We start from the raw sequence: 11,153 nt of genomic DNA on the forward strand, positions 1-11,153 counted from the left end.
TTAGATCAATCATCATGTGGAATGTAAGAAACTTAGCTACCAAACTGAAGGTTTCTAGATAATCAATATCTTATTCCTGGGACAATCTTTGGGCCATGAGTCTTTCTTTGTGTCATTATATATGGATTCATTTGAGTGATGCTTTATTTTAAAGATTCATTTATATTTATAGCCTAGTATACGGTGGTTGGAGAGTGATGGTCCATATTCTTTATCGTATGGGATTTATTTTGCATGTTTGAAGGCAAGTAACCATATGATTTTTTATGGGTGGTGGATTTTGGAGGTTTGAAACTTAAGCGAGTTGTGGTTTTTGTGAGTGGGATGGCATTGGGGGAGTTGGAATTTGAGGAGGGGTGTATGTCGTGGCTTGGGTTATGGGTTTTGATTTTCATAATTGAGTTGGTGTTGTTGTATCGAGTCGTGTGGATGTGAAAACTAGCATGAGAGGGGTGGTGGATGTGATATTGTTGGACTTTTTGTGTTTATTTTGGGTAATTAATTTTGTTGGTAGAAAAAGTTGCTCTCAGTAAAATTCAATTGTCGAGATATAATCATTATGTTGTGTTGTTTGTCAAAGCACTCGTATCCTTTGTGGTGAGAGATAAATCTAAGGAATCTTCAAAGTAGGTCTCTAGGATGAATTTTGTTTTGGGTTTGTGGTTGTTGTCATGGAAAGCAAGCACAGTTAAAGGTTCCCACATGTTGGTACTCATGTTTTGTTTTGTAAAACTGTTGAAAGGGAGATTGGTTTTGGGTATTGATAGAGTATAGTTTGTTGATGAGGTAGTTGGTTGTATCACTGGCACCAATCAAAAAAAGGGAGAGAAGGTGAGCCAGTGTTCTCGTTGTTTCAACCAAGTTTCTATGTTTTATTTTAGCTAAACCATTCTATTCTGAAATGTACGGGTAACTTGATTGATGGGTGATGCTTTATTTTTAAAATATGTATGTAATTAGTCAGACGTGTATTTACCACAACCATCTATTCATAGGAATTTTATTTTCTTTTTGCATTGAGTGAGTAATTATTTATGTAGGTTAATGAAATGATATGGTATGAATGATTTGTATTTCATGGGTAAGCACCAACAAAATTGGGAACAAGTATCAATGAATATAATTACATGTTTATAACCATTTGTAGAAGGTTGGGAAAACAGTCCCCGTACATTGAAATGCAGTAAATCTAATAGTGCATAAGTAGTAGAACTATAATAAAATGAAAGTTCTTGGCTCTTATTTTGATAACATTTTGGGTAGGCGGGTTTGGTATGTTGAGTTAAGGGTTGGATGTGGAAATGCTGAGTAGCACTTTGGGTTGGGTATATCCTAGTATCTGATGCCATAGTGTTGATGTAATGGTGGACTGGAAGGCAGTGAGCTGATAGCTCTTTTTTAATTGGTCCAGTGAGTAGTGTTCTCTTGGCTTTGGAGTCCTGCATGTGAAAGGTGTTAGCATCAAAGGTGACTCGGCAATTATTGTCATGAGTTAAGCGTGTTCACTCAGGTTAGGTTATAAGAAAGATGAGGGTTCAAAATATTGGGAAGAATATGAGCTTACAGGCAAGAGTGGGTAAGATACCGTTGTATGTGTGTGAGATTCCTGTTATTTGTATGTTTCTAACTGCTACTTGATCATTGTCTATATATGGAAGTGGTTGTTGGATGTTCTCAATAAGCGGACTCATACGAGCTGAGGCTCCTGTGTCCAGTACCCAATTATGAGTTGGTTGAGTGAAGTCGGTGGACCATATTTTTATGCGAACAAATTACTACCCGACTCTTATTCTCAAAGATTATTAATGTACTTGTAAGAATTTATGGTATATAAGAAATTATGAAATCTAATATCTAAATCAAATAAAATAAATATATTTAAACAAAATATTAAATCAACATTAAACAAATCAAATCAAATTAATTAACTAATTACTTTTGATTTTAGCATATTTATTACGCACACCAATCTCATGTTTGCTAATTAGAGTGATTAACACAGCTAACCGCATAAAATTATTATATTTATCGACATGACACCTAACTAAAAAAATATTTTTTTTTTTACAAATAAAAAATAAATTAGTTCACATGGTAAGTATTTATTTACTACATCGCGATTCGTGATGGAGCCCAGAGTTCTAGAGAGTGAGAGCATCTAGCCGCCGAAGTTTAGGCTATCTGGCAGGTGGCTAAGATCTGTAAAATAATTAATCTTTTATTTGTTATTTCACTTTCAAAATTTTTTAAAATATATATATATATATTTTTTGTTGGTTTTCTAATTGTTAGTCTTGCGCGAAAAAATATTTCGTCCGTATATTTACTGACCGACCATCAAGTCTCCCACCAATGATTGACGTATGACCATGTGACAGCTGATAGTTGATCATCCGGAAGTGTGATGTTCGGACGAAATATTTTCTCTAGTCTTATTAAATTAAAATCCTTCTTTATTTTTAATATTGTATTACATAAGATTAGAATAAGCTTAAATAAAAATTATGATTTTATTTGCAAGTGAATTCATACGTACAAAAAATTATAAAAAAAATAAGATTATTATATATGGTTATCTTATAATTCTATTTTCTTAAGTTTTCAAAAAAAAAAAAAAAAGATAAAGTATTGGCCTTAGCCAAAATGATAATTGTTAAAAAATGTTGATTTGCACTTATTTCAGGCTTATTTTCATAAAAATTTGAAGAATTTTGTAATGACATATCGATTAAAAAATGTTCAAAACTACAAATTCTGCGTCACAAATTATTCATTTAACAAAAAAGTCTATAAATAAGTTGTTTATAATACACACAAACCAAACAGCTAAACAGTTTATCTAGAACAGGGGTAGAATGGTCATTTATCTAGAATCAGCTGTTTTCCAGACGCACTAACCAAACAGTCAGACAGCTTATCCGGATCAGCTGGTCATCAGCAGATTATCAGGATAAGCTGCTTATCAGCAGAAGCTGGATAAGCTGCAGCTGCCCCAAACAGACCCTAAGTCTTTATTTTCAAAAATCAATTTTTACAATTTTTTAAAAACTTAAAATAATATGTAAATATTTTATTTTGAGATTTGAACTTTTTGTAAAAATTCATTATTTAATGAAATGTTTTATTTTTTTTTAGGGGAATTACATACATACCTCCCAATTCTTTTATGTGTTTACATGTCTGACTTATGAGAAAATATTGCATCAGGTCTCCGCACGTAATAATGAAATCACGTCACGTGACAGTGACAGAAAATAAAATAAAAAATGTCTGATAACACATGAGAGTATTCCTCTCATGTTATTCAAGTGTTATTGTGTGTTATTAAGGTGTTATTGTGTATTATTCAACTGTTATTGATGTGTTATTGTGTTATTATAACACTAGGAATACTCCCAGAATACAATAGCATCTGAATAACATATAATAACACATGAATAACATGGGGAAAATATTCTCCTGTGTTACCAGGCAGATTTTTTTTCCATACTTCCACGTGTAGTGATTTCATTGGACTTCGCACGAAACTTTACGTGCGGAGTCCTGATGCAATAATTTTTCCTAACTTTTAACCTTTATTCTTTCGATTTATACCACCCAAATTTTTCATATTATATGAAAAAGTATTGCTATTTGACTTAAAAAAAAATGAAATACACGATTTCTTCCATAAATAATATGAAATATATGTAAAAATTGAAATTTAAATATTGAATGTATAAATACACAGGAATTCAGTGGCGTCTATGTAGATATTCCCTTTAATGCTTTAAGAGTTTAGGTTTTCAAAAACATCAGAGTTTAAGTTCTTACATATATGATATTCATATCTTTATGATTAAGGGTCTGTTTGGGGCAGCTGCAACTTATTGAATAATTTGCTGATAAACTGATTAAAAATAATCTAATGATAAACTAGGTGCGGTAGCTATTACAAATCTTTATTTTTTTTGAAAAAGTCATACCGCAGACAGAAAGTCGCCATCGCACCTAGACAGATGCAATGTGAAAATATTGTTTTCAGCATTTTGAAAATGTATAAGCTGCCAAAACGCAGTTTACCCAAAAAGGTCATGTACATTTTCAAAATGTCACCGCACCAAATAAGCTGCCCCAAATGAACCCTAAATCAACTCTTCAAGCTGGCGAGCCCTATCCAAGATCTGTAAAGGAGTTGACAGAGAGTTTTCTCTCAATCAGGAGATTCAAGTTCAAAACACACTCTAACCACTAAACATTAACTTATTATCTAATCGTCATTAAGACTCACTCATCTTCCCCAAAAAAATAAATAAACAGGTGAGATGTCCAATGGCCTCAATTCTTGCACTCTATTGAATTCACTAGATCTCAAAAAATGTTTATTATATGCTTAATAATTGTAGTTTAAACTACGGTTTAAGCGATATTAACGGTTTAATGACAAGTTTATCCTCTCATTAATGATGATGCCAAAGTCATTATTTTAATAATTAAAAAAAATTAAACTCAAAGTCAACGCAAAAAATACAATTATTAAAGTGGGTAGTGAGTTAATCATTGAGGTCAGTGAGACTGTTTTATCAGAGAATAGTTTGAGGCCACACATTGCTAGATCTTGCAACATGAAAGGTTGACTTCAATTAATTTATGTATTAGGGTTTAGTGTTTATTTATAATATGGCTTGAAAAGAAATTATCTATATTTTAAACATTAGTATTGTTGAAAGTCTTTAACTACACCTTAATCATATATTTTTTTTATTGCAAATCTATCCAAAAAAATATTGGCTAATCTAGCATAAATTTTTAATGCAATTGACAAAGTTTCATATAGTCGTTAGTATTTGAGCTAGATATTATAGGAGTTGATTCTAAGTCTATACAAATTTTAGTCAATGGTATCTTATTTTTTGCCAAAGAATATATAAATAGATCGAATGTGTGATCGTTAATGGGAGAGTTTTTAATTAAAAAAATATTATATTTGTATACATTTTGAAGCTTTATGTGTGATCATTTAAAAGTCATTGATTAATGTTAATACTTACTAAAGCTGTCACCTCGTGCCAATTGTGAATCAATGTTCGATCACTAAAATTTATTAGCCATCAATGCCTCATGTCCATCTCGTCAATCGTCCATTTTTCCTCTTTATCAGAAAATAATCAACTTGATTTCCCATTATCGTTTAATTTTTTAATATTCTCCAATTGTCATCGATAAACTTTTACTAATAATGATTAAAGTTTGTTAATCTCCTACATCTAATATATATCTTCTCATTTGCTTGATCTTGTCTAATATCATAAGAATAACTTGGTTGAAGTGTCATTACTTCTTTTATTTATAACATATCTTCTTGCTTATTGTCATACACTTCTCATTTTTTAAGCATATATTCTTCATTGCTTAATATCCTCTTCGATCTAGGGAACTGTTGAGAAAACATCGATTCTCAAACAACTTATTACATTCCTTATCGATTGTTATCTAACACTAATCAATGGTTGATGTCTGGATATAAAAGACATTGATGTTAGACACTTTTTTTTTATCGCTTGACCTTTTCTCTATGAGAAGAACAATTAAGCTAATCTCCCACCATAAATCATCTTCTAATGTCCATAATTAATTGTATCCTAACTCTTACCAATGAGCAATATCTAATATTTGATAGTCATTAATGTATATTCATCCTCCCAAGCATCTACTCAACTTTAATATTAAAAAAATAGTCAGGTTATCACCAATCAATGTGTTACCTGTAGCGTTACTTTTCAAACATTTTCAACAACTATCAGTGATCGATGTTTGATACGCATCAATCACCACTGTTCGGTAATGAAGCCTACTTTATAATCATCCAGTATCTTCTTCTATTAAGCGAACAATTAAGTTCATTGTCCATAATAGCTCATATTTTATTTTATTTTTCCACAGTGATTGCTAATTATCAACATTTATTTTTAAAGCTCAAATCATTCTGGCTACTCATTCTCCCTTAGTATTGGGAGAAAAATCAAGCCAAATACATTTTTCATTTCAGTTTTAGAACTTAGCATGGATATCTACTTTATACTAATCACTAGTTGAGATTGTCTTGTACAAATCAATCATTAATATTTAATTTCCATCTCATCTTTTTCTAGATCATATATCTTATTAGGAGAATGGTTGATCAAATAGCCCATAGCTGAAGATACTCAAGCAATCCTCCCATCATTGCCTGAGTTTTTTTTTTCTTAATCAAACATCACTAACGCTTACGAATATCCATTTTTATGCATCAACCAATACTATTTCATTCTCTTCTTCGTGGTTTCTCAATATTCATTCCTACTAAGAGGAAAAAAATTGTTAATGACCCATTATAACTTAATCTTTGGAATTTAACATCAACCAAAGCCTATAAATGACCAATGTTTGACTTATTACACCATCAACATCTCAAGCTCATCTTCTTAATAGTCAAATTTCTCTTTAAATTAGAAGACCATTCAAATCAACAGCGTATTATCATTAAATTTAAATACAACTTATTAACTATTGTCCAATGCCTATCATGACTCATAATTACCATCAATTAGTCACTAATCTTCAATGTTTATCTTCCTAATCCCTTTTTTATCAAGAGCATGACCAACTCAAGTGTCCATCATCACCTAATCACAATCATTTATTTCTGATTATTACTTAATGCCTAATAATAATCAATATTACTTCAAGCTCACTATAATATCTCAAGACTCCTCATATTACAACTATAGAAGATTTCTTTCACATTCCATTTTTATTATAATGTATAAAAAAATCTATAGAGTTGCTACAATACATTACTATCAAAAATATATATTTTTTATTATATTGTTTGAGTCAATACATTAAAGCTATTATAAAAAAGGGCTGATTAGGTCATGAGTCATGCCCAATAATGATGGGCGCATCCACTGGTTCATATTATATGGGACATTTACATGCATACCACCTAATTCTTCTGTATTTATATATCTAATATCTAAACTCTACTTTATATATATATATATATATATATATACACACACACACACACACAATCCCAAAATATCGTTATTTTAACAAATAAAAAGTGTAAAATAATAAATATCTATTATGTTTAGATGCTAGATATGTAAATACATAGGAATTAAGTGGTGTGTTGGTAAATCCTCCAATTATATATTTACAATGAAAACAGGGCCTTTTTTTTTTATATATACTATGCTTCGAGGCATGAGCTTTTATCACATGTCAGTTATTTAAAAATCTCTAAGAGATGGAGCTTGTGGGCTCCGAAAATTAACGACTGAGAGAGCTTTGAGGTGTTGAATTTTTAAAAGACAGATTGGATTGTAAATAAGACATTATCTAGATTTCACCTTCATTTTGCGAAAACTTTTGATCTGGGGTTCGAGATTTCCCATAGGAACAAACCCGTATAATTAATTACCCCTCCCGATAATAGGAAAGCATTTTCGATTAAGGTTAGTCATTATGAATTGGCAATTAAACATATATTAGCAGTAAACTTGTGATTTAAATTATAGAATTCACCGCTTGAAACTTAAAGCAAATGGTTGGGGAGTGATGGTGAAGGCAAAATTCGATCAAGATCTTATGATTTTGTCATCCTGGGTCGTTACGGTACCTGATCTGCTTAGTCAGAGGAGGAAGTCGACCCAACCTGACAGAAGGATTTTTGTTTGCAGTCATGGGTCGTGTCATCCAAGAGATCCTTATAAATCTGGGGGTAGATGTTTGTTAAAGAGGACAAGTTTAACTCAAGTTTAACTAACAAAAGGCTTTAAGGATTCACAACTCAAATGGTAGAAAATCATTGGGGAACATATGTGCTGCAATATAGTGGTGTCATTTGGCGGCAAACACCCGATAAAAAGGTTCTAATCATAACCACTACTTTGTGGTAGTGTCATTTGACGAGAAAACCACGAAGACAAAGGACTCAGACCACTTCTGAACTGGCATGCAATTACTTTAATTGTGAATATAGATGTGCATTTGATATGTCATCCGCTCTTTGTGAGCTGAAGTAATCATATATTTGTTACCTTCGACAAACTGTTTCGAAGAGTGGATGGCATTTGCTTTTAGCTTTTAAGTTTTTTTAAGTTTACTTTACATATTAGTTAATTACTTTGAAAAGCTTAATTTTAAAGATTAACTCCTCTAGTTGAAATCTTAGATCAACGTGGCCATTATCAGGGAGTTAGTTTTAAGTTTTTCAAAATATAAATCCTGATGACTTCTATTCTTATAAGGAGGAGGATCAAACTAGATGATTTGAACTTGTAAACCATTATTTTTAGGATTTTAACATTTATCAAATTTACTACTTGTCAACTCCAGTCGTGTGGTGGGACTTACAAACCTTCCCTATAAACAAGGTGGCCTAATTAGCCCACACGACATTCTTGAACCCAATATTTGAGCGTTCTATGTATTGGTTGGAGCACATGTGAGCATTTAAAATTCATATATTCCTATAGCTTAAAGAATTTAATAAGCTTTACAGACTTGCATAAACTTTAAGTCAAAAATTTAATATGAAATTTACATCAACAATCACATGCAAAATTTTGAAAATGTGCATAATTAACTCGCTTATATAGACACCTTAATGTATATATATCTCAAAAGTATCTCAAATGGTACTCATCTAAGTCTTAAGAGTGGACTCATATATTTTTATAAAATTTGATTTCATTTGGAGCTTAAAATATTTCAAAAGTATTATGATTTTAGGCTTTTAAAAATGGAACTGCTTTTGTTCGTTAGCAAATACGTTACGAATTCGGTGGTGGTGCGATTATATTTCACTACCCCCTAAAAGCCCAAGTTTGGATAATTTAATTTTGAATTGATTTCCAAGTTGTATAAGTTAAGTCTGAAAAGCTTAATACTTTAAAATATTTCAAATTTATGATTTGTAGGAGTTGTGAAGTGGGAAGTATAATAGTGGTCTGGCTTTAAAAGTCGTATATGTGCTACAAAAAATGTAGTTCTTGGTACTTGTAATAAACTCATCTTACCGTAGAGGTCGTAGTTTTAGTTGGTCATATATGTAATTGTTGGTAGCTTCAGGAGCATCGTTGGCTACAAAGGTCATAATGGAGAGATATAATAGCATAAGTTGGCCACTAAGGCTGAAGTTGGAAGCTACATTAACAGTAAGCCACATAGGTCATAGTTGGAAGTTGCATGAATAAGTCACACTGGGCCACACATGTCATAGTAAGCAGCTACACTAACATCTGTAAGCCGCGGAGGCCGTAGTTGGGATTTGCATAAGTTGTGAGCCACGTAGGTCGTAATTGGTCACATGAATTGTAGTAGTGAGCTGCAATAACTTTCGTAGCCCATAGGAGCCAGAGTTGGGAGCTGGGTAAGTTATGAGCCACGTAGGTCGTAGTTAACCACATAAATCTTAGTGGTGAATTGCAATAACGTTTGTAGGAAACAAAGGCTGAAGTTCAGAGCTGCAGTAACATATGTTGGTCATATAGGCTAAGGTTGGGAGCTGCTTGAGTCGTCGGACATATATGTCATAGTTGGTCATGTAGGTCGTGGTGAGTTGCAATAATGTTTGTATGTCACAAAGGTCGGAGTTCGAAGCTATATGAGTTGTGAGTCACGTAGGTCGCAGCTGGTCACATGGGTAGTAGTGGTGAGATACTTGTAGCCAATAGAGGCTGAAGTTACAATAACGTCCTTAGGCCACAGAGGCCAATGTTGAGAGCTCTGTGAGTTGTAAACCATATATGTTATAGATGGTCTTATAGGTCATAATGATGAGCTGCAATAAAGTTAGATGACCTCAAAGATTGTTATGGAGGGTGAGTGTTTGTTGTCCACCAAGGCCAATGTGGAGGTCTGTAATTACAACATCTGGATTCAGGGTGAGTTGTTGCACTGTTTTTGGGGTGTGTTGTTACCCATCTCAGAGTGTGTTGTTAAACCATATGTAGGGCACCACAATGCTCCATAGGATACCTCTATCACGTATGTTGTTAATCCACAAGGTGATTCATTGCAACGTACGTCGTTACTCTGCATGGTGCTTCGTTACTTTACAAAGCACGTCATTACTTTACATGGTGCTTCATTGACGATGAGCAGGCTGACAGTGGTCCATGGTGGTCGATAGGCGATACGTGGTCGACAGTGGTCAAGCACTATAGAGGTAGGAATTGTACGTCCAGTCTTGGAATCTACAACGACTCTTGAATTTTTCTCCTTGTCTTTAGATCCAGCTCCCAATCTCCCTCCTTGAAGGGAGTAGGGTTCTATTTAAAGAGTACATAAGCGACATCCCCTGTAAATAAGAAAGGAATCCGGACCACTCTATTATACGGCCCAAAGCAATTTCCATGATCTAATGAACTTTTGTGGGTGTTTAAATGATGTAGTGATGTTGGAATTGAATGACCTTTGGCTCGTTGGATTTATCGCACTTGGTTTGACTATAAATTTATCAGATTTGTAATCCATTTGACTCTCTAATTTAATGGCTTGATTTGGGCTTGATTCGACTAGGATCAGACAAATTTTGGTATCATTGGGTTCGTCTTATCAAGATATATATATGTGTGTGTTTGTTTGTGATGTTGTGTGATTTTAGAAGGGATTTTGTGTTGATAAACACCTCATATTCTTCTTGATAATTAAAAAAGCAGAATAATTAAAAAAGGGGGGCTGTCTAAACTTTTTTTAAATTTATATCTACACTCACAGAAAGACTTTTTTGTACTGCATTGCTCTTGTTGAGTTGTTAGATCTGCTTGACCCATTCTACTTAAAAGAATTTATCTCCATTAATCATTAAGAGAAAGTACAAAAGACAAGTAGAGATCTATCAAGATCACAATTATCATATAACAAAAATAGTATATGATAATATCTTAACATAGCTCACCCCAAACTCCTTCATGGCCACATCAGCTTTTTCTATAGTTAATTATTAATTATAATATTCCCCAACTTTAAAATTTCATATAAATTTAGAAATAGAAAAATAAATTTAAAAATCTTTTTTTTTCATTATTTTGGAAAATGAATGCTTTAGAAAAGTTTAAATCAATATTAAATTTGTAATTTTTTAAAGAAAATTGATTTCATAAACCATTATAATATATATA

The sequence above is a fragment of the Phalaenopsis equestris genome, unplaced genomic scaffold (genome assembly GCF_001263595.1).
Source record: "Phalaenopsis equestris unplaced genomic scaffold, ASM126359v1 Scaffold000372, whole genome shotgun sequence".
Classification (NCBI taxonomy): Eukaryota; Viridiplantae; Streptophyta; class Magnoliopsida; order Asparagales; family Orchidaceae; genus Phalaenopsis; species Phalaenopsis equestris.